At 44.8% G+C, this 27,857-nt stretch overlaps 1 protein-coding gene and 1 long non-coding RNA gene across 3 annotated transcripts in view; both read right to left on the bottom strand.

Moving 5' to 3' along the window:
* Nucleotides 1-15,557, bottom strand: part of PAQR8 (progestin and adipoQ receptor family member 8) — a 38,713-nt gene extending 23,156 nt beyond the window's left edge. Inside the window, exon 1 of the mRNA XM_059075336.2 lies at nt 15,394-15,557. The gene's annotated coding sequence lies outside the window, so the exon portion shown is untranslated. The remainder of the gene's footprint in view (nt 1-15,393) is intronic.
* Nucleotides 15,558-16,215: 658 nt separating this feature from the next.
* The window catches only part of LOC136794927 (uncharacterized), a 76,171-nt gene continuing 64,529 nt past the window's right edge, over nt 16,216-27,857 (bottom strand). Inside the window, exon 5 of one of the 2 annotated variants that reach the window (XR_010842393.1) lies at nt 16,216-16,332. This is a non-coding gene — a long non-coding RNA (uncharacterized lncRNA). Of the gene's footprint in view, nt 16,333-23,147; nt 23,304-27,857 lie in introns of those variants that run through there. The other variant, XR_010842392.1, reaches the window with a different exon arrangement.

The raw sequence follows: 27,857 nt of genomic DNA, 5'->3' as shown, positions 1-27,857 counted from the left end.
CTGTACAGCAGCTTGGCATCCTCTGTTAACCATCCTGGAAACAGCCAGGCCTGCAGCAGCCCTTGCAGCTTCTGCCTGACCAGCTTATCAGACGGTAACAATTTCTGGTAACTACAGACAGGCCCAAACCATTCCTTACAGCCCTGTACTTTATCTATAATATGGCCATAAATACTTATAACATCTTCTGTCAAGGAAGTCCTGTTGCTTCACAGGCATTAGCTTAATACACTCCAAATGTCTTCAAAAGGATGTTAGTCAGCTGAGAGTGAGTTAATTATAACCAGGCACTAAATTTCTCCTCCTTGCATCTCATTAAACTACACTGAATCCAAATTCAGCTTAATACAACTGCTCTACCAGATTAGGAACTCCTGAAGGACAGGCTTTGGACTCCCATTTCCTTTATATTCCCCTTGGGCATTAAACATTCTGGTTCTCCATAAAAAGGATGACTTTAATTAGTCTTACTGAATAAAAAGGATGACTTTAATTAGTCTTACTGACTCACCAACCAAATTACAAACCCAATCTACAAACCCACTATGGGTTGGAAAGGGAGAGTCATGACCTCCAATTCCTCCATGAACCATCAATGTTTAAAACATTTTCCCCATCATCTGCTTTCCAGAAAGGGCTTAGCATGCTTGAGTGGTAACACATCCCCTCCCTTTAATCTGATTCTTGGTGAAAGAGGAGAGAGCTGGTCCCTTGTTGTTCGGGACCTAATGTGACCACAGGCAGAAAGGCTCAAGAGATTTTAGTGTGGGAAGGGCTTTAAAGACCACTTACTTAGGAAAGGGCACAGAGGTGTCAACCCTAGGCCACACTCTTGGTAACTGGCTTCCTGGGGTCCCACACTGAGAGGCATTCAGGCCCCAGCGAGCTCCAGAGAAGATGCTGTGATCGATGTACAAAGTCTGCCACCGCTCCTGGGGGACACCAGGCTCAGGAGGGGGCCGTGGCACAAAGCCGTATATTTGTCACCCCTGAGCTGACCCTATGATGAAGAGCTAGCAACTCACAGTCTACTGTTTTCCTTAGTTTTCAAAAAGTAGAAGTCACAGCAATCATTAAAAATTATTTCAGGGACTTCCCTGGTGGTCCAGTGGGTGAGACTCTGTGCTCCCAAAGCGGGGCCCAGGTTTGATCCCTGGTCGGGGAACTAGATCCCACATGCATGCTCCAACTAAGAAACCCGCATGCTGCAACTTTAAAAAAACAAAAGACCCCACGTGCCACAACTAAGACCTGGCGCAGCCTAAATAAATAAATAGATAAATAGATAGATAAATAGATAAATAGATAAAGATAAATAAATAGATAAATAGATAACTAAAGATAAATAGATAAATAAATAGATAAATAAATAAATAAATTCAAAGATTTGCAACAGCAAAGGTTTAAGGGAAATAGATGCTCCCTGAAAAAGACAAGGCTGAGGTCCTCACGGACCCAGAAATTGTTACCGTCTGATAAAGTGGTCTCATGGTGTTCCCAGAGAGAGTCAAAGGTGGAATTTCTAGGCTCGTCCTCACCGGCACCCTGACAAGGACCGACATTTAGTACTTCACAGGCGAGAGGATTAAGAAGGGCTGGGTAGTCCTCCAGTGATTACATGGCTTCTGTGATTGGACTTCATGCAGAAGGCGGTAAGAAAAGAAACTGAGGTTTGAGCATCACTTTAAAGTCAGCGATTCCCAAAGCCAAAAGAAAAGTATTAAACAGAAAAGTCAGTGGGATGCTTGTTTTGATAGGAAAAAATGGAGAATCAATTTCTTGAACTTCAACTAGCAAAGCTCCTGATCAGTCAATCAATAGTATTCACGTGTTTTCTGTTCTGTTCTTAACCCTGATGGGCCAAAAGGGGAGCCACAAGGCAAATGATACGGTTCCTTTCCCCACCGGCTTATATAATCTCTCTCCGTCTCCCCTGAGGTGGGCTTGGACGCCTGAGGCCAGGTCAGATCTCTGGAGAGACAGGTGGCCTCCCAACATCTACTCTGGGTTGCCAGCCAACCGCTCCCAGGTGAGGGGAACGTTTTTGGCGGCAACCGTGGTACACAGCAGGCAAGATACCTTAAGAAGAGGCGAGGGAGAGGAGGCAGACATGTGATTCTGGAGACAAATAAACACAATTAGCTGTTCTAGAAACGAACTGAAAAGACTCAGTGGGAAGTCTGTGATTCCTTCTGCCAAGAGAGAAAACCAGAGGAAAATTCATTTTAAAAGAAACTTTTTACTTCCCTTGGCAGCCAGAGCACAATGACAGTCATATTCCCTGTGAAGTCCTTTTCATTGTGGGTTTCTCCACCCTTTCAAACACTAGCACGATAAGGGTTTGACTGCTTTGTCAGATTTGCTGCCCAAAGAGGATCCATTAATATTTCAGGCCAGTCCTTTCATTCCTCGAGATGACAAGCCTAAGAAAGACGTTCACAGCCACTCTAACCCTGTGTACCTAAATAGAGCCTGCTTGCAGCAATGACTGGGTGGCTGAATTCACAGAAATCAATAGTGTTGTCCCTGGGAGTTTATTTTCCTGCTTCCGGGATCCAATTCCACAGCGTAGGATCAGCTAGAGCAGACGGCTCTAATGGCTACCCTAACAGAATGTGGTGGTTAACAGGACAGGCTTTGGAGTTAGGCAACTTGGGTTTGAATCCTGACTCTGCCTTGGATGACCTTGGGGAAATAATTTAACCTCCTTGTGTCTCAGTCTTTACCTATAAAATAAGGATATAGTGGTACCTAATAGGGCTGTCCTCATATTTATTTATTTTTCTTTTATTCTTTTTTTTTTTCCGGTACGCGGGCCTCTCGCTGTTGTGGCCTCTCCCGTTGCGGAGCACAGGCTCCGGACGCGCAGGCTCAGCGGCCATGGCTCACGGGCCCAGCCGCTCCACGACATGTGGGATCCTCCCGGACCGGGGCACAAACCCGTGTCCCCTGCATTGGCAGGCGGACTCTCAACCACTGCACCACCAGGGAAGCCCTGTCCTCATATTTAAAGAATTACGATAAAAGAGCCCTCATCTTTTAGAAATGCATTCTGAAATGCTCCCCAAATCATGAAATGGTGGTTTGGGTTTGCTTCAAAATCATTTGGAGGTAAGGCGTATGTAGAGAGGTTGGCCATGAGTTGATAATTGTTGAAGCTGGGGATGGGAACGTGGAGGTGTATTCTACTATTCTGTCCCCCTCTGTCTGTCTGAAATAGTCTATAATAGAAAGTTTGAGAGAGAGAGAAGATAATACAGGTAAAACTGCTAGCACACCACATGTGCTCAACTAATGCAATCTGTCCTAGATCAGAGAGGGTCTTGAAGCTGTCATTTCTAGGTTCAAAAAGAACCCGGATCACAGCCTGCCTCTCTAGAGACATGGGTTGGCTCTGGGGCCAGCAAGATGGGGGGTCAGGGGGTTGCAACTGAGAGCTTCACTGTCACTCTGGGCCATCCATTATCACCCAATCTTTTCATCATCAAACCTGTTTCTTTGGGGTTTGGTTTTTTTTTTTTTTTTTTTTTTTTTTTTTTTTTTTTTGCCGTATGCGGGCCTCTCACTGTTGTGGCCTCTCCCGTTGCGGGGCACAGGCTCCGGACACGCAGGCCTAGCGGCCATGGCTCACGGGCTTAGTTGCTCCGCAGCATGTGGGATCTTCCCGGACCAGGGCACGAACCCGTGTCTCCTGCATCGGCAGGCGGATTCTCAACCACTGCGCCACCAGGGAAGCCCTGGGGTTTGTTTTTTGTTGTTGTTTTTTGGTTTGTTTGTTTGTTTTTTTGCCAAACTGTGAGGCATGTAGGATCTTAGTTCCCTGACCAGAGATCAAATCTGTGCCCCCACCAGTGGAAGCACGGAGTCTTAAGACTGGACCACCAGGGAAGTCCCATGAAACCTGTTTTAAAGTGATTATTATAAGTTCTCCATGCTTTGAAAGTTTTCTAAATCAACCACATCCATTAAATGATTCATTACCCTGTATCTTTCAGCCAGATACACCTAATCACAGGCCAGAGTTTAGATGAACTGGCAGGTGGCTCCAAATGAAGCTACTATCACACCAGCCTAAAGCAAAGGACTTTCAAGTTTTAATGGTCTGTGCAACTGTTTGACACACATATACAGTATGTGGTTTTGTAGGCATATGAAATCATGAAGACGGGCTCAACGCACTACCCCCAGCCCCTGCCCCCCTGAGCCTACGCTTTCAATAGGTTCTGGGAACCACATATATAAATTTAGCAACTCCAAGCTTCTGGGATCCCTTAAATAGGGTGATGAGCTGGGCGGACAGGAAATCCCACCCTGGACCCATTCCAGGTTCCAGCTGCATTGTAAGGGAGCCTTTTATTAAACCCAAACTCATCTGCCCCAGGCGCTCTCAGGAATGAGGAATCTAACCAGCTCTGATACTTACTAACTGCAGTGGACTTGAGCAAGCCACTTCATTTCTTTTTCTCATTGGTAAACTGGAATCTCTCTCTCCTAACCTTGTTTCGGGGTGTAGAGACAAGGTTAAAAAAAAAAAAAAGTGCATTGCACAATGCCTGGCACACAGGAATTGTTCAATACATAGTAGGTGTTTTATGTTTCTGTATGCCTTCATGCACACATGGGTGTATTATCATTACCCCCTTTGGAATTAAGTCAATATATCTAGACACGATGGTCCTCCAGGCCATAAGACATATCACAGCCACATAATTATAAATAATTTATTTATTTTTCTTTCATGGGACAAAATTGTGCACATACTTCATGAATTAACCTGAACCTCTTCGCCACAATGAGATTTGATGAATCAGTTTCTACCTACCTGAAATGCTGCCCAGTTTCAATGAAATTCTTGGCGCTTTACCTGAACCTGTCTGTTTGGGTGACATTCTACCACTGCAGCCAATTCCAACCCAAGCATTAGCCCGTGCATGAAACTGACTAACGCTACTTTATAAAGTGCTCAGGCTTCCTGACAACTCAAGAGAACAATATTGATGCCCTTATCTTGCTTAAGTGCAGGAATAGAAAAGCTGAGACTCCTGGAATGAATTCTTTGGACGGAGTGAAATACACCAGGGAGAATATAAATTTTCTAATTCAAGAGCCACTACACTCATCATTGATTTTACATCCTCCTTTTTCTTCCATATTTTATACAACCAATTTGAGTCTAAAAGGAAAATGAGAAGATAGTTTTCACCAATAAAGTTTCATTTCTCACAAAAGTACGATCTACAGGCAATATTCAGCAGAGTATGTGTATTTTCATTCCATCTTCAAGTGGTTTGGGTAAGGGTAGCCCTTCTCCAGTTTCTAGACTGTAGACTTATCTTGAACCTCTTGGGAAATTCTCTCAGACTCCAAAGAGCAGGTGCAAGAATACGGCAAATACATAGTTTCAAGCTCCTGGTGAAAAGCAACAAATTATCTGTTCCTTAAGAATTCAGGTGGTTTTTTTTTTTTTTGCTTCTTTGCTTTTCTTAATCTTGGACTACATCACCTTAAGCAGATAAATGTCACTGCCCTTAATGCTAGTGTCTCAAGACCAACAAAAACCTCTTATATCAATAACCCTAGCTCTGATCTCCTTTAGGTTCTTATAGTCCCAGGAACCAGCTCAGCCTGGAAAGGGGGGAGAGCTCGGTTCTTCTCTGGGTGTGTTCATCTCGAAATCTTGAAGTCTCCCATTACCTCTATCATAGACTAACATTTATTATAATTATTATTAATTCACTCATTCCACAAGCCCTGCTCTGCTACAGTATGGAGTCTTCGTCACATAAGAAAACAGGGTCAGTTTATTAGCAATCTAGATGGCTTGGAGCTTGTACCCTTCCAGACACACTGAGGACGAACGACTTCCCTAAGCCCCAGGCTTAACTCAACCTGATCGTCCAACCCAGGTGACTTCCAGCAGAGGGTGGTTCCCCACCTTTGGGGAAGTGGGGTTCTGAATGTCATGTGGGATAACAGGAGGTCTTTTTTTTCTTTTTTAATTAATTAATTTATTTTTAAAACATCTTTATTGGAGTATAATTGCTTTACAGTGGTGTGTTAGTTTCTGCTTTATAACAAAGTGAATCAGCTATACATATACATATATCCCCATAACATGAGGTCTTATTCTTCCACTCTAAGCTCCTGAGTACAGCCAACCAGCACTTCTACTTACACATGGCCTGAGCTTCGCTTCAGCTCTGTGCACAGGTATGAGAAAGCCTTGAGGGATCCTTTCCCCACCTACCTCTGAAGCAAAACATCCTCCCTACAACTCAACTCCAAACTGTCACCTCTGTAGGGGCGGGGACCGCATTTGGGTTCAACATTCCATCTTTACTCCGTGTTCAGCATAGACCCTGCCCCTGGTAAGCCCTTAATACTGATGAATGAATGAACAAACAAACGAACGAACGAACAAGATATCCTTTGCTTCTCAGACCACTTCCCAGAAGTCCATCAGATCTCACTCACTCCACACAGGGTTACTGTTCAGGTTCCTTCTCAGCCAGGACTACCCAGGCCACACATAAGGTTGGCACTCCTAACCCCCAGGTTGCTCAAGGGTCAACTGTACATTTCCTGACATCAGTAGATGTTCAGTCAATAGTTATTATTTTGATGTATTATTTGAAGTTGCATCAAGTTCATGCTCCATCTACATCAGAAGAGACATAAAAGTGTGGTGGATGGAGCCCTGTAGCAGTAATCCGGAAGCTACTCAACCTGGGTTTGAGTCCCTGTTTTTGCCCTTTTCTCACTGTGACTTTGACAAATTTCTTACCATCTCCAGCCCCAAGTTTCTTTCATCTGTAAAAAAAAAAAAATCAATATGATATCTGCCTTCCATGCCTCACAGGGTGGTTGCAAAAGTTGTATTTGCCAAGGTACATAAAAGCACTTTGGAAACTGTCCAGCAGGACTTCCCTGAAGGCACAGTGTTTGAGAATCCACTTGCCAATGCAGCAGTCACAGGTTAGAGCCCTGGTCTGGGAAGATCCCACATGCCGCGGAGCAACTAAGCCCGTGTGCCACAACTACTGAGCCTGCGCTCTAGAGCCTGCGAGCGAGAACTACTGAGCCCACATGCCACAACTACTGAGGTCCACACGCCTAGAGCTGGTGCTCCACAACAAGAGAAGCCACCACAATGAGAAGCTCGCACAGCGTGACGAAGAGTAGCCCCATGCCCGCCGCAACTAGAGAAAGCCTGCACGCTGCAACGAAGACCCAACGCAGCCATAAATAAATAAATAAATAAAACAAAAACAAAAAAAAGCCTGTCCAGCAGATGCATGCACAGAAATATTGAAAGAAGTAAATTTGTCAATATTAATTAAATACCTCTAAGGCTCTAAAACAAAGTTTTTCAAACTTTTTTTGACTGCAACCCATTAGAAGGGACATATTTTACATCACAAGCAAGTATACATTCATCACTAAAACAAAAGCTTAACAAAACAATACTTATGTTACTCTCACATTTTTAATTCAGTTCTCTTCTTTTCACTTTTCTTTCTTTCTTTTTATCCTTAAATGCAGGTCATTAATTTCACAAGGCGTGGTCCTGACTCTCAACTCTCACTGGGCATCAGAATCATCTAAGGAGCATCTTAAAAACATCTGATGCCCAGGTCCCGCCCACTGAGATTTTGAATCAACTGTCTGGGGTGGGGCCCAGGCATCTGCATTCTTAGAAAGCCCCAGGTAATTCTATTGTACAGCCAGGACTGAGAACCACAGAACTGATGGTTTCTAGCTCACAGCTGTAAAACCACTGCGTTATTTACATGTGGGTCTGCTAAACACTTTGGAATGTCATCCCACCCCCACCCGGCTGAGACTCCCCTGGTTACTCTGAATGGACCACCCAGTCCTCTGGCTCAGGGTGCAACAGAAAAACACAGCAAAGCAGTAAAGTCAAAGCGGAGTCTGGGCTTTATGGGCAGCCTCCTTTCTCCTCCCAGATGGCTGGGGAGCTCCATGCAAAGCAAAAACTGCAGCAGATCTGGAGTATTTTGTTAAAACCGAAGGGACCCCTCCAAAAACTTTTTGCTTGAGTAGGAGGGGCTAAGGAAAAGTAAAGAGAAACTGCCAGACACCTTGCCTGCTCACACAGCAGAGGAAGCTCTGACCATACAGAGACAGGGGTCCGAGTAGAGCCTAGAAGACAAGCTGGGGGGGTGTGGGTAGGGCTTCCCCACCTGACCTTCTCCTCCTTCCAAGTGTGGCTTGGAGGAAACTGAAAGCTCCTCCCGCCTCAGCTCATCTTTGCCCTCCACAAGAGCGGTCTGGGGCATTGCCCTGCTCACCTGGTTGGAGTGATCTGCAGCCCATTGCCAGCAGAACCAGGGCAGAACCTAGGCCAGAATGCAGAAGGAACCACAGACACCAAGGGCCCTACTCTTGGACACATGAATGGAATCAAGAAATCTGACTTGGGGCTTCCCTGGTGGAGCAGGGGTTAAGAAGCTGCCTGCCAATGCAGGGGACACGGGTTCGATCCCTGGTCTGGGAAGATACCACATGCCGCGGAGCAACTAAGCCCATGTGCCACAACTACTGAGCCTGCACTCTAGAGCCCACGAGCCACAACTACCGAGCCTGCATGCCACAACTCCTGAAGCCTGCGCACCTAGAGCCCGTGCTCCACAACAAGAGAAGCCACTGAAATGAGAAGCCCGTGCACCACAACAAAGAGTAGCCCCCGCTCGCTGCAACTAGAGAAAGCCCGCGCGCAGCAACAGACCCAACACAGCCAAAGATAAATTAAAAAATAAATTTATAAAAAAAGAAAAATGAAACCTGACTTGGTTCTGTACACAATGGGTTCAAAAGCCAAAGCTGTCTATTTAAAGCACAGTCCCTGGATTTACCAACCAGACATAATACTAAGAGTTACCATTTACAGGGCATCTCTGTGAGCTAAGTACTTTATATACACTATCTCATCTAATTCCACAGTAGCACTTCAGACTTGCATTTTATAGACACTCAGGTTAAGGAACTCACCCAGGGTTGTTCCAGGATGCTAACACAGGTTGGTCCCCACTCCAGGTCCCTTGCTCTAGTCCAGGGTCTCTCAGCACAACTGACATTTGGGGCTGGAAAATTCTTTGTTGTAAGGGGATGTCCTGTGCATTATACTATACCTAGCAGAATCTCTGGCCTCTACCCATTAGATGCCAGTAACATCTCTCCTCTTCCCAGCTGTGAAAATCAAAAACATCTCCAGACATTGCCACATGTCCTGGTGGGTTGGTGCGTGGGGGGATGCAAAAACACAGCCCCTGCTCCTTTATTAAGAACCACTGCTCTAGTCTAAACCACGCTGATGTATTGTTTTCTGGGTGTAAACCACCATTCAGAAGAGAGATAGAGCAAGGGCCAAACACTGCTATGGAGGTGATAATCAGAACACTCTGGGAAAGTCTGGAACAACAATAATAGCCCCCTATCCTATGGTTATACAGTGATCCCTCAGTATCTGTGGGCGATTCGTTCCAGGACCCTCCTCAGATACCAAAATCTGTGGATGCTCAAGTCCATTATATACAATGGCATAGTATTTGCATGTAACCTACCCACATTCTCCCATATACTTTAAAACGTCTCTAGATTACTTATAACACCTAATACAATGTAAATGTTATGAAAATAATTGTAAATACAATGTAGATGCTATGTAAAGTAAATGCTATGTAAGTAGTTGCCTGCGCATGGCAAATTCAAGTTTTGTTTTTTGGAATTTTCTGGATTTTTTTTCCTAAATATTTTCCGATGTTTATTTCAGTTCACAGTTTAAGGCAAGACAAGAAAATTTTAAAAATGAAATTTTTCTCTGTCCTTTGGCCTCCTCCCTCCCCTTCACCGTGCATTGCACATCTGCATCATGCATTAAGCAGACTCCCCAGCCGCAGAAACACCTGTTCAAACATAAAGATCAATTGTTCTCCTGACTGCCACGTAACTCCTTAGAAGATAACATTCCTTTGTCAATCCTTAAGGGGTCATAATAACACACCCTCACCTTATACCTGCAGACATCTTTGGTGAACTTTATGTACAATACCAATATATCATTTCCCTTAAAGACAGCGATTAATGCAGAACAGACTGATGAGATGACCTGGGGAGATACTGGGCCACACCTAATGAAAGCTCTTCACTTACTTGCTTATGACCTTGTTAATGCTACGAGCTATATGCCTATTGTACAGGATTATTGTTTCTTGCATGACCAAATGTGTGACTGAGCCTCCAATAAAATTAATGATGATTAGCTGACTTGAAACGACTGATCAAAGATATAGTTCTACAAAATCAATGATTATAATAGTGTAACTCTAGATGTGGGAAGAAGCAGCAAGAGGGAACCATTTCCTGGACCATAACGGAATATAAGACAGGTGATTCAGAGGCTTTTGGCTACTGGTAACAGGACCTACTCCAGTAATAGCACTTTGAGTGGCTTATCAACCAAATTCTTGCCTGACCTGGGAATAAGTATTCCTAGCGCTGTGGGACAAAATGGTCACGAAATGACTCCCAAACTTTGACTGGAATTAAGACTAAAAGGGAAGGGACTGTAAGACGAAAAATGTTGCCACCATCCATTTCTACAAGGATCAAGTCATTGGCCGCTGCAGTCACTGACCTATGTAGTACCCCCTGAGAGGGATTCAGGGTGAAGATCAGGATGAGGCATTTTGTGCTGCGGGAAAACTAACAGAACTGGCCCTCAGGTAGTTAGATATCTTCAGGAGAAAATTTTATGAATCCAGTTTTTTGCATCTTCCCATACTTAGAGGAGCACTAAAACCATTAACTAAGGTACCTGTTCCTCACAAATAGCAGTCACGTCTACCAAGATGCATGCTTGACTGCACGTACCCCCTTCTCCAAAATCACACCTATACTGGCCTCCCCCTTTACCTCTTCAGAACAGTCCTCAGAGCTCTCTGAGACACTGTCTCCCGGGTTACAATCCTCAGGTTGGCTCAAATAAAATTTTCCATTTTTTTCTCGGATTGACTATGGATTAATTTTTTTTTAACATCTTTATTGGAGTATAATTGCTTTACAATGGTGTGTTACTTTCTGCTTTATAACAAAGTGAATCAGCTTACATATACATATATCCCAACTATGGATTAATTTTTTTGTTGACATTTCCATCCACAGTTGGTTGAAACTGATGCAGAGTGCCCCGCCCCCATCCTGCCCCCACAGGGAAGGCAGACTGTGTATCACTTTACAATTCACTAAATACTTTTAGCGCCCTTATCTCCTTTTATGGCATCTGAGTGCATAGCAGGATCTAATCCACGTCAAAAAATATGAACACTATCGAGAGATCTATATATTTAACCTTCTCCAAGAAATTGAGAGAAAAGAACATGCAGTGAAATCCATATTACTCCTTAGCCCTATAAGCCATTAGGAGGGAAAAAAAAACCTCTTGCTAATGCATTGTCCTAAGAGAGCACGTTATGTGAACTTCTGGAGGAAGAAATCTGTTTCTTATACCTGTCTCCTGAACAAACTTCGCTGAAATACAAAGAACTCTCACTAAATGTCAAACATTTCATGAAACCTCTATTTCATAGTAATCCCGAACCATTTGATTAAAAGTTAAGATATAATTATTTGTATGCAAATATTTTTAATAAAATTCATAAATCTGCAAAAAATTAAAGTCGATATTTATGAAGAGCTGAGAACACAGTGCCAGGTTCGTCCTCCCTATCATTTAAAAAAAGCAGAACAGGGCTTCCCTGGTGGCGCAGTGGTTGAGAGTCCGCCTGCTGATGCAGGGGAGCGGGTTCGTGCCCCGGTCCGGGAAGATCCCACATGCCGTGGAGCGGCTGGGCCCGTGAGCCATGGCCACTGAGCCTGCACGTCCGGAGCCTGTGCTTGGCAACGGGAGAGGCCACAACAGTGAGAGGCCCGCGTACCGCCAAAAAAAAAAAGCAGAACAAAACCCCAGTTTAACTGAAACAAATGTTCCCCAGAATCATCCTTTTCAATATATGCCAAGAAAACTATAGCTATGTCGTTAGAATAATATTTTATTGGATCAAGGGAAAAAATTATAGGAGAAGCTTTTAAACAATTTTCCTTCAGCTTTTGACCAAACTCTTATACCTAACACACAATCAAAACAGGACTGTTCGTTTTTTAAAATATCAGAATTCAAAATAAAGTAGCTACCTCTGGCTGCAGTAAAGGTGACCCTTTAAAAACTCCTGAGAGGCCAGGAAAGTAAAAACCAGGTGTTCTCATTGACATGTTCATTTGCAAAGCCCAGCCAAAGGGAATGTCATTACTTGGAAATGATAAATTTCTACATGGCTTAAAAGGAATTTTAATACAAAATTATCAATAAGCACTATTAATAACACAAAGAGCAAGACTTTATGGGACACTGATCTCAGGGTTCTATATGCATAATCTTATTTCATCTTCATCACAGTCCCATGAGGTACCTACTCATTATATCTTCATTTTAGGGTAGAAAAACTGAGGCCAAAAGAGATGAATAACTTGTCCAAGATCACAGCTAAATCAAGATTCAAGCCATGGCTATATGAAGGTTTGGGTTAACAACCTGAAAAAAAATTGGGAATTTATGGAACCAATGGCAGAAAAAGGATATGTTAATTTTTCACGCTGTGTGCTATGGAATCCCAAAACGGAAATGGATTTTCAGAAATCATTCTCTTCCCCTTGATTCTATATAGATTCTTTCACATAAAAACTCAGGTACCAGGCATTAATGACCCATGGGGTCAGTGACTTTCTGACTACATTTTTTTCTGAAAAAACGAGTCTTTTGTTCATCTTGCTTTCTGTAAAAATGTAAAGGGATGGAAACTGCCTGGTAAAGAGTACATGGAAGGGGAAAAGAAAGGCTTATTTTTCTCCAGCCCAATAAGCCATAAGGTATAGCAAGGTACTATAGGGCCAGTTTTTTACACACATACCAGAGCACAAATATCCAAACGAAGGTTGCATTTCAAAGCAACTCCTTTACAATCCTAAACACATACATATACTCTTTACTGGATGACCCCTGTAGACCTGCTAGTCCTTCAAGAAGACTTTCATTACCTTAATGGACATACTTCCTATTACAACCTCGATTCTCCACCACAGTTGGCTCCACAGTGTTTGGCTGTTTCCCAGCTTCAGAAGGTTTGCCATCACAGAGGCAATTCAGTCAACGTGTTGCCAGCTCTGAAGGCAACTCCAAAGCAGGAGCTCCAAAATTATTCTCAGCAATGACAGCATCACTAGAATTAGTACACAGCTGGCCAAGCCGAGGCTTCTGAAGGGGAGAAACATGCATTTATCTGAATGTATAAATACTAGCGTATTTATCCTAACATCTGGATAAAGAATTGGAAGAATCAGCTAGCTCTACATCCAAGTAGATAAATATGCTAACGCAATAATAATAATGCAGATTTTGGTTCAAAGTTCTGACCACCCCCTGGTGAAAAAAAAAAAAAGCTTGTCCTGAAAGGATACCTGTGAAATGAATAGATCACTCTTCCATTAACTTGCATAATTACTGAAGAGCTTTCCTTTTCATGAAGGGGGGTAAAAAAGGGCCCAACATATGCTAGTTGCCAAAAATCTTTGGTCCTCCCAGGAAGCTCAAATCTCAGTGTGCATCAGAAGATGGACCTATATCTACAGCAGAAAAAAAAGGGAGTGGGGGGCATCTCTCACCCACTGCCCCTTAAAGCCCAGGAACCTTCTAAGGGAGAAATCCACTTAACAGGATTCCCAGGGCCCTGGGTCTTCCAGAATTAGCTGTTATATCAAATAATTAAACTAATTACAACACATAATTAACCATACAGGATATGTTAATATAAGATGTCAATATTATTTAACTAATTAAAGGGAGCCAGGCACCCAAGACAAACAACAGAAAATACAAACCTGACAGGGTATGGGTCGTTTATCTTCAGAAAGATTCTAGAATGCCCATCCACTGAGGTCCTAAGCCGCCTAGTGCCCTGTTCAAGGGTGTAGCAGCTCAGGGGTGGGTACAGGTTGTGCACATCCTAAGAGGGCAGTCAAGGGCAGTCCACCTTCCATGCAGGTAACTCTTATTAACTCCAGTAAAGGGAGCCCTCGCCAAAAGAAACAATCCCAAACTGTACAACACTCCTCATGTTTACTCGGCTGTGGAATGCAATGCATTTGTGGGCGGTTCTGGTGTGTATGTGAGCATGAGAGCGCCTTCCTGATTTTCTTCCAGTTTTTACTCAGAAACAGCTTCGCAAAAGTACAGGAGAGGGGGCAGCAAGTAGCACATGTGCATCTAAAAATTACACACACACACGTAGAGTTTACCTGTACATTTGCAAACTCACTCCAGAACTATTCTTTTAAGCCCAGCCTCTTCTCATCGGATCCCTGGGCAAAATCACTTCTAACCCAGCTCAGAAATACGAGATGCAACCAAAAGCCCGTCCGGCCCGCGGGTCTCCCTTTTGTGAGTCTGTGCCTGAGGGTCCACAGACGTACAGGGCGCTGCGGTGCCCGCGCGGGGTCAGCGAGGTTCGCCCCTCCCTGGTCCCCCCGCCCAAGGTCCCAACACTCCCCGAGCTCGCTTGGTGCAGGGTCCCAACCTGCCCTCGTCTGGGGTGGCCCGTCTTGCTCTCTCGAGTGGGTGCCCTCTCGAGATTGCCATGACCCCATTCCACCGAGGGGGTTGCGTCCCCTAGGCCGAGATGTTCCCTGAGTCCCTGACGCACCCCTCAGCCCGCCACCTCCGACCCCAGCCGCGGCGTTCCGGCGCTCCAACCCCCTATCCTCCAGAACAGAACCCCAGGCTCCCCGCACGACTCCGCTTCCCGCGTCCGCCCTCTCGGTGAAGCCCCCTCCATCTTTCCCCGGAGAAGCCACTCGCCTCGCCCCACCCTACGCTTTCCGGGGCTCCTCTCCCTCGGGCTCCCCTCCCGCCCCGCCCGCCTCGGGCTTCCTCTCTCAGCACTCCCTTCCCGGGTTCTGCTCCCCTCCGTCCGGAGGAGGGCGCCCCAAGAATGCCGACAGGGCACCCCTCATTCCGCACCCCTCCAGACCTCTCCAACGTCAGGATCCTGACCGCTCAGTCCTCCAGGCTCGGGCTTCGGGACGCCCCAACTTCGCCTTCCTGACCCGCCGCCTCGCCCTCAGGGCTCCCGGACTCCCCAACCCCGGGGCACTGACTCCCCGCCCCCGGGTTTCTCCACATCGCGACGCTCCTCCGGGCTGGGGTCTGGGGCTCCCCAACGTCGCGAACCTGACATCCCAGAGCTTGCGCCCGTGGTCTCCCCACAGCCCGGTCCCGACTCGCCTCCCGCCCCGCTCGGCGCCGCCCGCCTCGGAACTCACCGGCAGCGACGACCGAGCCCGTGCACGCAGCCCAGCCTGCACTCCCGGCCCGGGGTCCCGGCTCCCAGCTTCCTGCAGGCTGCAGAGACTGAGGCCGGCGCTTCTCAGTGGAGCAGCAGGGAAGAGGGGACCGCGGGGGGCGGGCTCCGCCCGGCTCCGCCCCTTCCCGACCCGGGGGCGGGATGCGCAGACCCGCGCGCCCGCAGCCGCCGCGGGTGCCGCCGGCGAGGAAGTTGACTTACGCCTCTTCCTTCCAGCCCGGTGTTAGGTCCGCACAGCCCCCTCTCGGCGGCTAAAGGCCCGGGGGGACGGGAGAAAAAGAGACTAGTCTACCGCCTTCCTGTTCTTTCCAAGACCCACCCCAGGGGGGCACTGCCGAAGTCTTTCGTGAAGGGGAACAAACAACAAACTTCATCTTTTATCTTAAGACTGAATTCAATCTACTTTCACCACCCGAATCTGCACATTAAGGGTCATTCTGCCTATGAAATCATGTTTTGACAGTCCCAGGAGGGCTATTGCAGACACACTTTCACACCCCTGAGATACACCCTCGAAGGACTTAGGCACCACAGGAACACACCTCTTATACTGATATGCTAGCACCCACTTCTATACTCCTGTCTCTTCTAGCGGGTACCGATAACAGTGACCTACTTATACAAGGGGGGGGCGGGGTGGTCAGGAGAGGAAATTTCACATTTGGTCCCAGCCTTGTCCTCCCCACCCACAATGCTGTCCATATTTTACCATAAGAAAAATACACTTAAGATATAGGAGCATCAGTACTTCCCTGGCTGTCCAGGAGTTAAGACTCCGCACTTCCACTGCAGGGCGCTCGGGTTTGATCCCGGGTCGGGGAATTAAGATCCCGCATGCTTCGCTACGTCAATTAACAAATCAAACTGGCTTTGCTGTTTAAAAAGCAGTCTTCATTATCTGGAAAAAAAGAGAGGCCCATCAGATCCTGGGAGGATGGTTCACACCAGCGCTATTCTAAGAGATTCATTTAATTCATTTCATGACTCTGCTGAGACAGGCAGGCCCAACTCTTGTCTGTTGAAACCTGGCACTTTTCCATTATATACTGTATGAAAGAACTTACATGTGGAATCTAAAAAATAATACAAACAAATGTATATGCAAAACAGAAACAGACTCACAGGTATAGAAAACAAACTTGTTACTGGAGAGGAGGGGCAAGATAGGCCTATGGGATTAAGAGATTCAAACTACTGTGTATGAAATAGATAAGCAACGAGCATATACTGTATAGCACAAGGAATTATAGCCATTATCTTGTAATAACTTAGAATATATTCTTCAAAAATACTGAATCACTATGCTGTACACTTGAAATTAATGTAATATTGTAAATCAACTATACTTCAATTTAAAAAATTGAGATCGGGCTTCCCAGGTGGCTCGGCGGTTAAGAATCCGCCTGCCAATGCAGGGGACACGGGTTCGGAGCCCTGGTCGGGGAAGATCTCACATGCCACGGAGCAACTAAGCCTGTGCACCACAACTACTGAGGCCACGTACCACAACTACTGAAGCCCACCCACCTAGAGCCCGTGCTCCACAACAAGAGAAGCCACTGCATTGAGAAGCTCGCGCACCGCAAGGAAAAGTAGCCCCCGTTCGCCACAACTAGAGAAAAGCCCACGCACAGCAATGAGACCCAACACAGCCAAAAATAAATACATTAATTAATTAATTTTTTTAAAAAAAGGTAACTATCCTTTAAAAAAATAAAAAATTGAGATCAAACCAAAAAGTAACAATAAAAATAAAATTTGCTTTGCTAAATACACATAACAAAATTTAAAACATTTTAATTGTGGTAAAATATGCACAATATAAAATTAACCACCTTAACCATTTAAAAAAATATACAGTTCAGTAGTGTTAAGTACTTCCATATCCTTCATGCCTTTTAAAACTACTTGGATCTCATACTGGCCCCTTTCATTTCCTACTCTGAGATGATGGCCCACTTTGGTAACTCTGGAAAAAAGAGTGACCTTATTATTATTTTTGAGTCATTATAAGAGGCTCTTGGATCTTTCATAAAAGAGATGACATAAAATTCATATTTTAAGCCAAGAAAACTTTAAACATAAAGCTTTTTCTCTGTCCTTCGGCCTCCTCCCTCCCCTCTACCATTCATTGAGCATCTGCATTTTGCATTAGCTAGACTCCGCAATGGCAGAAATACCTGCTCAACCATAAATGTCAGTTGTTCTTTGGATGCCAGCCACGTAACTCCTTAGAAGATAACATTCCTTTGTGAATCCTTAAGGGGTCACAATGACCCACCACTCACCTTGTATCTGCAGACATCTTTAGTGAACTTTACATACAATAACAATATGTCATTTCCTTTAAAGACAGCTATTGATACAGAGCAGATTGGCAGACTGGTCAGATGACCTGGGGAGATACTGAGCCACACCTAATGGAAGCTCTTCACTTAAATACTTATGACCTTGTTAATGCTACGAGCTATATTACTTGTATTCTGCCTATTGTACAGGATTATTGTTTCTTGCATGACCAAATGTGTGACTGAGCCTCCAATAAAATTAATGATGATTAGCCGACTTGAAACGACTGATCAAAGATATAGTTCTACAAAATCAATGATTATAATAGTGTAACTCTAGATGTGGGAAGAAGCAACAAGAGGGAACCATTACCTGGACCATAACGGAACATAAGACAGGTGATCCAGAGGCTTTTGGCTACTGTTAACAGGACCTAGTCCAGTAATAGCACATCGAGTGGCTTATCAACCAAATCCTCGCCTGACCTGGGAATGAGCATCCCTAGCGCTGTGGGACAAAGTGGTCACGAAATGCCTCCTAAACCTTGGTCAAAATTAAGACTAAAAGGGAAGGGAGTGTAAGACGAAGAATGTTGCCACCATCCATTTCTACAAGGATCAAGTCATTGGTCACTGCAGTCGCTGACCTATGCAGAACACCATGAAAGGAATTCAGGACGAAGATTAGATGAGTCATTTTGTGCTGAGGGACAACTGACAGAGCTGGCCCTCAGGTAGTTAGATATCTTCAGGAGAAAATTTTATAAATCCAGCTTTTTGCATCTTCCCATACTTAGAGGAGCACTAAAACCATTAACTAAGATACCTGTTCCTCACAAATAGCAGTCACGTCTACGAAGATGCGTGCTTGATTGCACGTATCCCCTTCTCCAAAATCACACCTATACTGGCCTCCCCCTTTACCCGTTCAGAATAGTCCTCAGAGCTCTCTGAGAGACCGTCCCCTGGGTTTTAATCCTCAGGTTGGCTCAAATAAAATTTTCCATTTCTTTTTTAGATTAATTATTGATTAATTTTTTTATCCACAAAAGACAGAATAGCCTCTGTATATAGAAATTCATAGCTAATGTCCCTCCATGCAACACTCTCATATGGCAACAAAATTTTGACTTGTGGTTTTTCAAAAGCTGGAAAGAAGCCAGATCTTGGATTGCAGCATTTCCTCTAAAAGAATGCTAAACTCTTACTGCAATCCACATTCTATCAGACACAGTGCCCTTTCAGATTGCTCTTGAAAGCCACAGAACAGGCATATGCAACATGATTAAAAAATAGATATGCAAGACTAAGGGGCTATTTTTGTCCCAAGCTTTTAGATTTGACTTAAGGGTTTGCCAGCTAAAGAGTGTTTGTCACCATCAAGTTCTACAAAAATCAAGTCACGACTTCCCTGGAGGTCCAGTGGTTAAAACTCTGTGCTTCCACTGCAGGGGACACAGGTTCAATCCCCGGTGGGGGAACTAAGATCCCACATGCCATGCATCACAGCCAAAAAAAAAAAAAAAAAAAAATCAAGTCAGTAGCCACTGTAGTCGCTGACCTATGAATTATTTAGTTTGGGCTGTGTTGGGTCTCCGTTGCTGCACACAGGCTTTCTCTAGTTGTGGTGAGCGAGGGCTACTCTTCGTTGCAGTGCATGGGCTTCTCACTGCGGTGGCTTCTCTTGTAGTGGAGCACGGGATCTAGGCACCTGGGCTTCAGTAGTTGTGGCACGTGGGCTCAGTAGTTGTGGCACACAGGCTCTAGAGCGCATGCTCAGTAGTTGTGACACACGGGCTCAGCTGCTCCGTGGCATGTGGGATCTTCCTGGACCAGGGCTCGAACCCATGTTGCCTGCATTGGTTGGCGAATCCAAGCTCTAAGGAATTAATTTGGTCCATTTTATACTGTGTACATACCACACTGACAGTGTTTTTCTGTCATTTCTACTGTGTGTTTATATAGAATTCCTTCTTCAAGAAGTCCAAAGTGCAAGTGATGACATCATATCCCTAAACTTCATAATTTTTTTTTTTTTTTTTTTGGTACGCGGGTCTCTCACTGCTGTGGCCTCTCCCGTCACGGAGCACAGGCTCCGGACGCGCAGGCTCAGCGGCCATGGCTCACGGGCCCAGCCGCTCCGTGGCATGTGGGATCCTCCCAGACCAGGGCACGAACCCGCGCCTCCTGCATCGGCAGGGGGGGTCTCAACCACTGCACCACCAGGGAAGCCCTAAACTTAATAATTTTATGTAAAGTAGGAAAGGGGTAAGAAATGTTAGCCTTACTGTAACATGGAGACATGGAAGTGTGATATAGTTAAACCATCTGCCTGGAATGTCTGATATACTCGTTTATACTGGTCTATCCTAAAAGAAGACCAACTACAAGACCTACTTGTGAAAACTTACACAAGAAACAGAGCTGTTTAAAAGCGCTAGTTATTGTTTTCTTTTCACATCTAACAAAAGACTGAGGGCCGTTGACTTCTTTGCGATGTTGGCAGAGAAAAAGAGAGGCACTTTGCGATGAGGTTAGAAGTGTGGTCTTGGAAGTGAGACCATTCTGAGTCTGAGACCCAGCCCCAACGCTTAGAGCCTTTGGTAAATTACTTAACCTTTCTGTGGTTCAGGCTCCTTATTTGTCAAATGGAAATAATCATAGCCACTTCATGCAGTTATTGCTAGAATTAAATGAAAGGCACACATTAGACACTCAGTATCTTGCCTATCACATAATAAGGGCTTGATAAACGTGGGTAAAAAGGCAATAGTTTCATGTAAGTGGTTGCTTATAGGATCCCTGATCCAATTCTACTTGAAGGAAAGATGTAGGGAATAGCATGGGAAGAACTGGGGAAACTTTTTTTTTTTTTGCGGTACGCAGGCCTCTCACCGCTGTGGCCTCTCCCATTGCAGAGCACAGGCTCCGGACGCGCAGGCTCAGCGGCCATGGCTCACGGGCCCAGCCGCTCCGCGGCATGTGGGATCTTCCCAGACCAGGGCACGAACCCGTGTCCCCTGCATCGGCAGGCGGATTCTCAACCACTGCGTCACCAGGGAAGCCCGTGGGGAAACTTAAAGATCTATATTTTTAGCCTGTCAACTGAAATAAAAACAGATAATGTGAGTTTCAGTTTCATTTGGGGACTCACTGAGGATGATAACACAGGAAACAGCCTCTCAGATAGCTCCAAGGAACTGTTCCGAAGAGGTCAGTGTCGATGTGATTTTGCCAAAGGGTATGTAAAATCAAGCACACATCTCGGAGAAAGGGCTGCTAGTCACGAGGAACAGGTATCTTAGTTAATGGTTTTAGTGCTTTTCTAAGTACAGTATGAGAAGATTCAAGAATTTGAGTTCATAAAATTTTCTCCTGAAAACATCCAACTATCTGAGGACCCGTTCTGCCAGTTTTCCCAGAGCACAGAGTGCCCTGAATTCCTTTCAACTTATACTGCATAGGTCAGCGACTGCAGTGGCTACTGACTTGATTTTTTTTTTTTTTTTTGGCTGTGATGCATGGCATGTGGGATCTTAGTTCCCCCACCGGGGATTGAACCTGTGTCCCCTGCAGTGGAAGCACAGAGTTTTAACCACTGGACCTCCAGGGAAGTCGTGACTTGATTTTTGTAGAACTTGATGGTGACAAACACTCTTTAGCTGGCAAACCCTTAAGTCAAATCTATTCCTTAACATTCCATCATCATATAGCTGCCCATACTTAGCCTTTCTATTTATATTCCCTATCATCTGGCCAACTGGGAAAGTGACCATGACACTAATTTCACCAATTTCACACACAGGATGCTGATGAGCCATGGTTGAATCAGATTGAAAATGAAAATAATGATTTTCTTATATTGTGTGTCTATGTTATCTCATTTAATAGTGGAATGATAAGTTTCATTAAAGGCTAGATTGATTTCATCTGGTGTGGTTCATTCCTTTTAATTTTTTCCCTTTTATTTCTTTTCCTTTTTTTAAAATAAATTTATTTATTTTTTTTGTTTGTTTGTTGTTTTTGCGGTACACAGGCCTTCCACCGCTGTGGCCTCTCCCACCCCGCGGAGCACAGGCTCCGGACGCGCAGGCCCAGCGGCCATGGCTCACAGGCCCAGCCGCTCCGTGGCATGTGGGATCCTCCCAGACCGGGGCACGAACCCACGCCCCCTGCATCAGCAGGCGGACTCTCAACCACTAAGCCACCAGGGAAGCCCTAAAATTTATTTATTTTTGGCTGCGTTGGGTCTCCGTTGCTGCTCACAGGCTTTCTCTAGTTGTGGTGAGCGAGGGCTACTCTTCGTTGCAGTGCATGGGCTTCTCACTGCAGTGGCTTCTCTTGTAGCGGAGCACGGGATCTAGGCGCCCGGGCTTCAGTAGTTGTGGCACGTGGGCTCAGTAGTTGTGGCACACGGGCTCAGCTGCTCTGGGGCATGTGGGATCTTCCTGGACCAGGGCTCGAACCCGTGTTGCCTGCATTGGTTGGCGAATCCTTAGCCACTGTGCCACCAGGGAAGCCCCTATTATTTCCATTTTATTTCTTAATAATAACTATTAATTAACAATTCCGGGAGCAAACCAATTAATACAGGTAGACAAGAGAGACAAGATGCAGAAATTGCTTCTGGGACCTCAGTAAACCTGAGCACGTTTGAGGTTGTGTGGCATTGCATCTGATCTCCCCTCTAGGTAAGTAGTTCCTGGTTGAAGAGTTACCAATGGCAAACTGAAAAAAAATGAATGATAAAGTGACCAAATCGGAAACCTTCATATTATTAATAAAATACCATGAATTGCTAAATCCCAGCAACATTTGATGTGTACAAGGGTTAATTTTAACATCTGTTCCTAAATGAGACTTAAGTTTAAGACATACAGTATGTAATTGGATCAATTGGATCAATTGTAAATTACCATTTACAATTACAGTATGTAATTGTAAATGGTAATTTAAAGGCAAATAAACATGTGGATATTAAAATATGAGGGCTTTTCTTACTCATCAGTAGAAATTTGCAACTAAAAATCCTCAGAGTAAAAAGCTCCAATGGCTCCCCTCTTCAAAGGTCCTGAAAACTGTGTTTCTTACATTCACTTTGCTCCTGATTCTTAATCATTATATCCTGGAGTAGGAATGTGGGGGGTGGGGGGGGGTAGGGGATGGGGAAAATCAGAAAAATTGAACTTCAAAGACTGATGTCAAAAATTTTGAGAAGTAAGCGTTTTTCAGTCTGCCCAACTCCAATTCAATCCAGACTGAGTTCTAAACGAAGATTTTGGAAGGAAATTTCTCAGATTTACTAAAGAAAGAAAGCCATGTGAATTTACCCAGGATGGAAAACTGAGGTTGAACCTTTGGACTTTGCCACTCCCTCGTTTGTGTGTTGCTAGGGGTGGTACATACCCTCTGATGGCTCATTTTGGTCAATCATCTGTCTTCTAAATTAGGCCGATGAGCAAAGCCATGCACCATCCTCTGTTGAACAGCCAGGGCTCAGAATTCCCTGCAGTGTGGCAGAGTTCAGTCCATAGCTTTTTAGCTGATTTCTGTCTGGAGGACTTATCTTGGCTCTCAGTTCCTTTAAATAGGATGGAAAAATGAAAACGGCAATTTTGGACAAGAAGAGCAACAATTGCACTATTCATGCTTGATTCTGGTTTGGTTTCAGAGTTTTAATGATTTAAAAAAGAAAAAAAAAAAAGCATTGCATCAATTGACCAGTTTAATTCAGCTGGCGTTTACTGAGTCTCTTTTCACTGCTTAGGGGGGATCTAGGGGGCAGAATTGGCCTGTCCAGATGAGACTGGGATGGGACAGATACGTGTTGGAATCTTCTCCAGTTCATATTTATGCCTCTGAATGAGCTCAGGGACCTGGGTAATGAGACATAGCATCGTTTTTTTTTTTTTTTTTTTTTTTTTTTGAGACATAGCATCCCGAGCTGACTTCTCGTACATTGTTACATCATTTTGTAATTCCCCATTTACTTCTTTAGCTCCTCCATTGGACTGTAAGCTTCTAGAGAGCAAGGTTTATGTACATGCTATTAATTGCCAAATCCACGTGACCTAACACATAGTACACGCTGGAAAAATATTGTTGAATAAATGAACCAAATAACATGAATGCTTAGCATATTTGGAATTCAGTTAGACTAGGAGTCTACGATCATTTACTCCAGAACTCTTAGAGGATGCTAGAACGATCTAGAAATGGACTAGAAGGGGATGTGTCCTAGGCGTGGAAACGACGACAAGAAAAAGCAATTTCGGTGAAATGCTTTCCCATCTGGGGGAAGGGGAGAGAGAAGGACGAATAATGAACAGGGTTAATTCTGGGTCCCAAGTAGAATGTGCTGCAGAAAAGACCACTCTTTTTTTTTTTTAAGTGACAAATTGAACTGAAAGTAAACTGAGTTGTAGGCATGCAACCTACAGAAGGGGCATCCAGAAGAGTTCCAACTAAAGCAAAACTCTCCTTCTTCGTCAACCTCCCAATTAAGTTGAATTTCTCTATGTCTCTGATTACCCTTCCCACTAACCTGAGATCCTTCAGCTCTGAGGACAACTGGGAGGAACCTGAAAGCCACTCATGTGTGGGACCCAACTTCACTAGGTCTTTCTCCCCATATATTCCTGAGAGACTCCAAGAATGACGTAACAGCCTAGGGGTCTGTACCAGAGCCTTAGAATCTTGGCAATGCCAACCAAAATTTCTAGCAGGAAGCTTACAAGGCAAGTAGTCCCTGGGATAAGATATAACCACTGAGGGAGGCCGAACAAATTAACTAGGGTCCGTGCATGAGACGGAATGCTGTACAGTCTTCAAAAATTGTAGGGACTATATGGCACAGAGAAACACACTCCTGCAGTTCTGTGGTTTAGTAAAACAAAGCAGGTTATAGTGAAGTGTGATCCAAGTTTTTAAAAAGACATATATGCGCTACAAAAAAAAAAAAGAAAAGAAAAAAGGTTGCACCCTCTTGCTGATTATTTCTAAATGGTGATATTCCCAGAAAACTTAATTTTCTTTTTTATAATTTTCAATATTTTTCAAAAATAGCCTTAATAAAATAAATACACAAATGAATGGCTATTGGTCATAGTTCTGTACCTAAGTATAATTCTCATGGACTATAATTAAGTGTAGATTATTACAGGACAGAAATATAATAAAGTTAATTATAGCAATTGTAGGGTGCTTTATGGGCACTGTGCTTCTGAGCTCATAACAACAAACAAATGAGAATCTTTATTCTCTTTTTTAAATAGATGTTAAAAGAGGTAACCTGATCAAGGTAGCAATGAACTGTGTCAGTCACTTCATCATCAGTGGTACCACAGAAGCAGGTGGCAGGGAGGTCAGCCTCAGCGAGCTCAGATTCCAGGATCCCGAGGTTCTTGGAGGGGACATGCGTGCAATAGGCAATGTGTCCCTTCTCTTCACAGCCACTAATGGGCATGATTGTCTCCTTTGACCTGCTCCTTTGGATCCCTTCCTCCCACATACCCTATTTTTTTTTGGTACGCGGGCCTCTCACTGTTGAGGCTTCACAGGCCCAGTGGCCGTGGCTCACGGGCCCAGCCACTCCGCGGCACGCGGGATCCTCCCGGACCGGGGCACGAACCCGCGTCCCCTGCATCGGCAGGCAGACTCCCAACCACTGCGCCACCAGGGAAGCCCCCACATACCCTCTTAATGGTGCATTCAACACTTGTCCCTCTATTAAATCAGGGTGGAGGACAACTGTGCCAGCTGATCCAATTTTATTGAGATTGAGTCCAGTAAACTCTGCAGCAAGATGAGGCTTGGTTGCTTTAAGTCTCTCTCCCCCCCATCATTCTCTTCCCTCGCTCTCTCTCTCTTTTTCTCCCTGTCTTCTGTTTAGACAAATCTAATTAGCCTTGACCCTTCTACATTTCTAACAAGGGGATCAGCAAATTGTTTAGGTGAGAAGGGAAGCTCCTTATTAGGATGCTGTGGATACTAAATAAGATTTAGTCTGGCGACAAAGGGATATGTGGCAATTATTCAATATGCATTATTCTGTTCTTATTTCTTTCATCTCTTCAGAAACTATTTACTGAAAATGACCTAGGTTGCTAAGAGCACTTTGCTAAGACCTAAAGATAAAGAGATGAACACGATACAACCCCTCAACCTCCATCTAGTGGAGAGGACACACAAACAAATAATTACAATACGGTGTTACAAGGGCGGTAAGAGAGGCACACTGGATGTTATGGAAAAAGCAGAATAGGTGCTAGTCACCTAGCTCTTTAGTGTTAAGAGGGTCAGCAAAAGCTCCAAGGTGAGCCATGAAGGATGAGGTTGAATAAGCAGATAAGATGGGAGGGAAGCCTTCCAAGCTGAGGGAACAGCAGGTGCGAGAGCACAGAGGCACACAACAGCCCAGTTTACAGGGAAGGGCGATGGCTAGAGTGTAGGCACATGTGGGTGTAACCCCTGCTCACAGCCCTCAATGGAAGGATGCGATGGTACCATCCACAACCAAGTAGTTTTAGCGTTCCTAGCTATCAACACACATGGATTACGAAAGAAAGTAAAAGCAGTTCTTTGCTTTGGGCATGTTCCAACTTGTATAAAGTCCTCAAGAGAAGAGATGTTTGGGGGAAGCTCTTCTTACCCAACCAGTTCCTCTAACTTGCATCAGGACTCAGTGTCAACATGCCCAGCAGCCACATGGTCCACATCCAGAGGAAGCAAGGGCAGGGAGCCATCTCTCCTTTGCCAGCTGTCTCTGTCTCCTCTCTCCTGCCTCCTTTCCTCGGCCCATTTAAACTCTTTTGTTTCTTCCTCTCCCTGCACTGCCCAGTGTCCCTCCTCTTCTTGAGCTGAGTCTTACTGAGTTGCTCAGTCCCATCCACTTCTGCTGCTGGACTGGATGGGGGCTTCAATCAAGTGATGGCGGAGAGAGACCACGAACTGGCCCCAGGGTCAAATATCTGAAAGCTTTTCAGAACTTTAATGTGGCCTTAGTTGAGCTTCCTGGCAACAAAGAATTGATGAATTTTTGTAATACGTCTATCAATGTCTCTGCCTCAGGGAGCATTCTCAGCTTGGTGATGAGTAGACTAGAGGGATTGGGTGAAACTGGAGAAAGAAAATCCATCCTCCAACCACATGGGAGGAGCCATGGTAGTGAGATTGGAGAGGTAAGCAGGGGTCACCTTATGAAGGACATGGCATGTCCTGGGAAGGAATTTGAACTACACAATGATTCTCCACTGGAGTTGAGGAAGAGGGTCAACCCTCTTCATGTCATAAGTCACTCTAGCCTTTGCTCTGATGGGAGCATGTTATAGCCTTCAGGTGTGTTGGGTCACTATGGGAGATAAAATATTATAAATAAGGAAATTGCATGAGGAGGTGTTTTGGTTTTGAATGATCTTTCTGGCAGCAGGGTGGGAGAAGGATTTGAGACTAGCAAGGCTGGGGGCAGGAGAAACTGGGACAAGGAGACCAGATAGAAAGCAGCTGTGGTCATGTAGACAGCTGATACGGCCTTGAAGGAAGGCAAGGGTACTTTGAATAAGGAGCAAACACCAGATTCAAGAGGTACTTAGAAGGCAAGATCAATAGCATTTGGTGAGTAATTGGGGGTACCCTGTACCCCCGGGCCATTGTTCTCATCTCACTGTGTTGGAATCATTGGTTAGTTTCCCCAGGGTCCTCCACAAGGGCCAGAACCATGTGTGTCTCATTCCCAGCTATGTGTCCAGCACAGAGCCCTGTGCCTGATATGTGATAGGTTTTTTAAAAAGATTCGCTGAATTGATACACAAATGATTGAATAAGGAATGACTCACACATGGATGGCTTAAATGACAGGATGGTCAGGGGAGCTATCAACTGAGGGAGGAAATACAGGAGGAAAAGGAGGTTAGGGTCCAACACTGCAATTTTATTTTCATCAGGTTGGGTCTGAGGTGCCTATGGGATCTCCAGGAAGGTATCAGCTGCAGGGGAGTCCTAGGCTGGTGTAACAGACTAGGGAGCTGTCAGTGAATAAACAGACATTCACACACAGGTGTAGGTAGGACAAGTATAGCAAACGAAGCAAAGAAGAGAAAGAAGCTTTTTCTAATCAGAAGGCTGGTGTTTTTAAAAA

Source organism: Kogia breviceps, chromosome 10, assembly GCF_026419965.1.
Source record: "Kogia breviceps isolate mKogBre1 chromosome 10, mKogBre1 haplotype 1, whole genome shotgun sequence".
NCBI classification, from domain to species: Eukaryota; Metazoa; Chordata; class Mammalia; order Artiodactyla; family Physeteridae; genus Kogia; species Kogia breviceps.
Note: the sequence above shows the minus strand (reverse complement) of the source record. Positions and strands in the feature narration are given on the sequence as shown.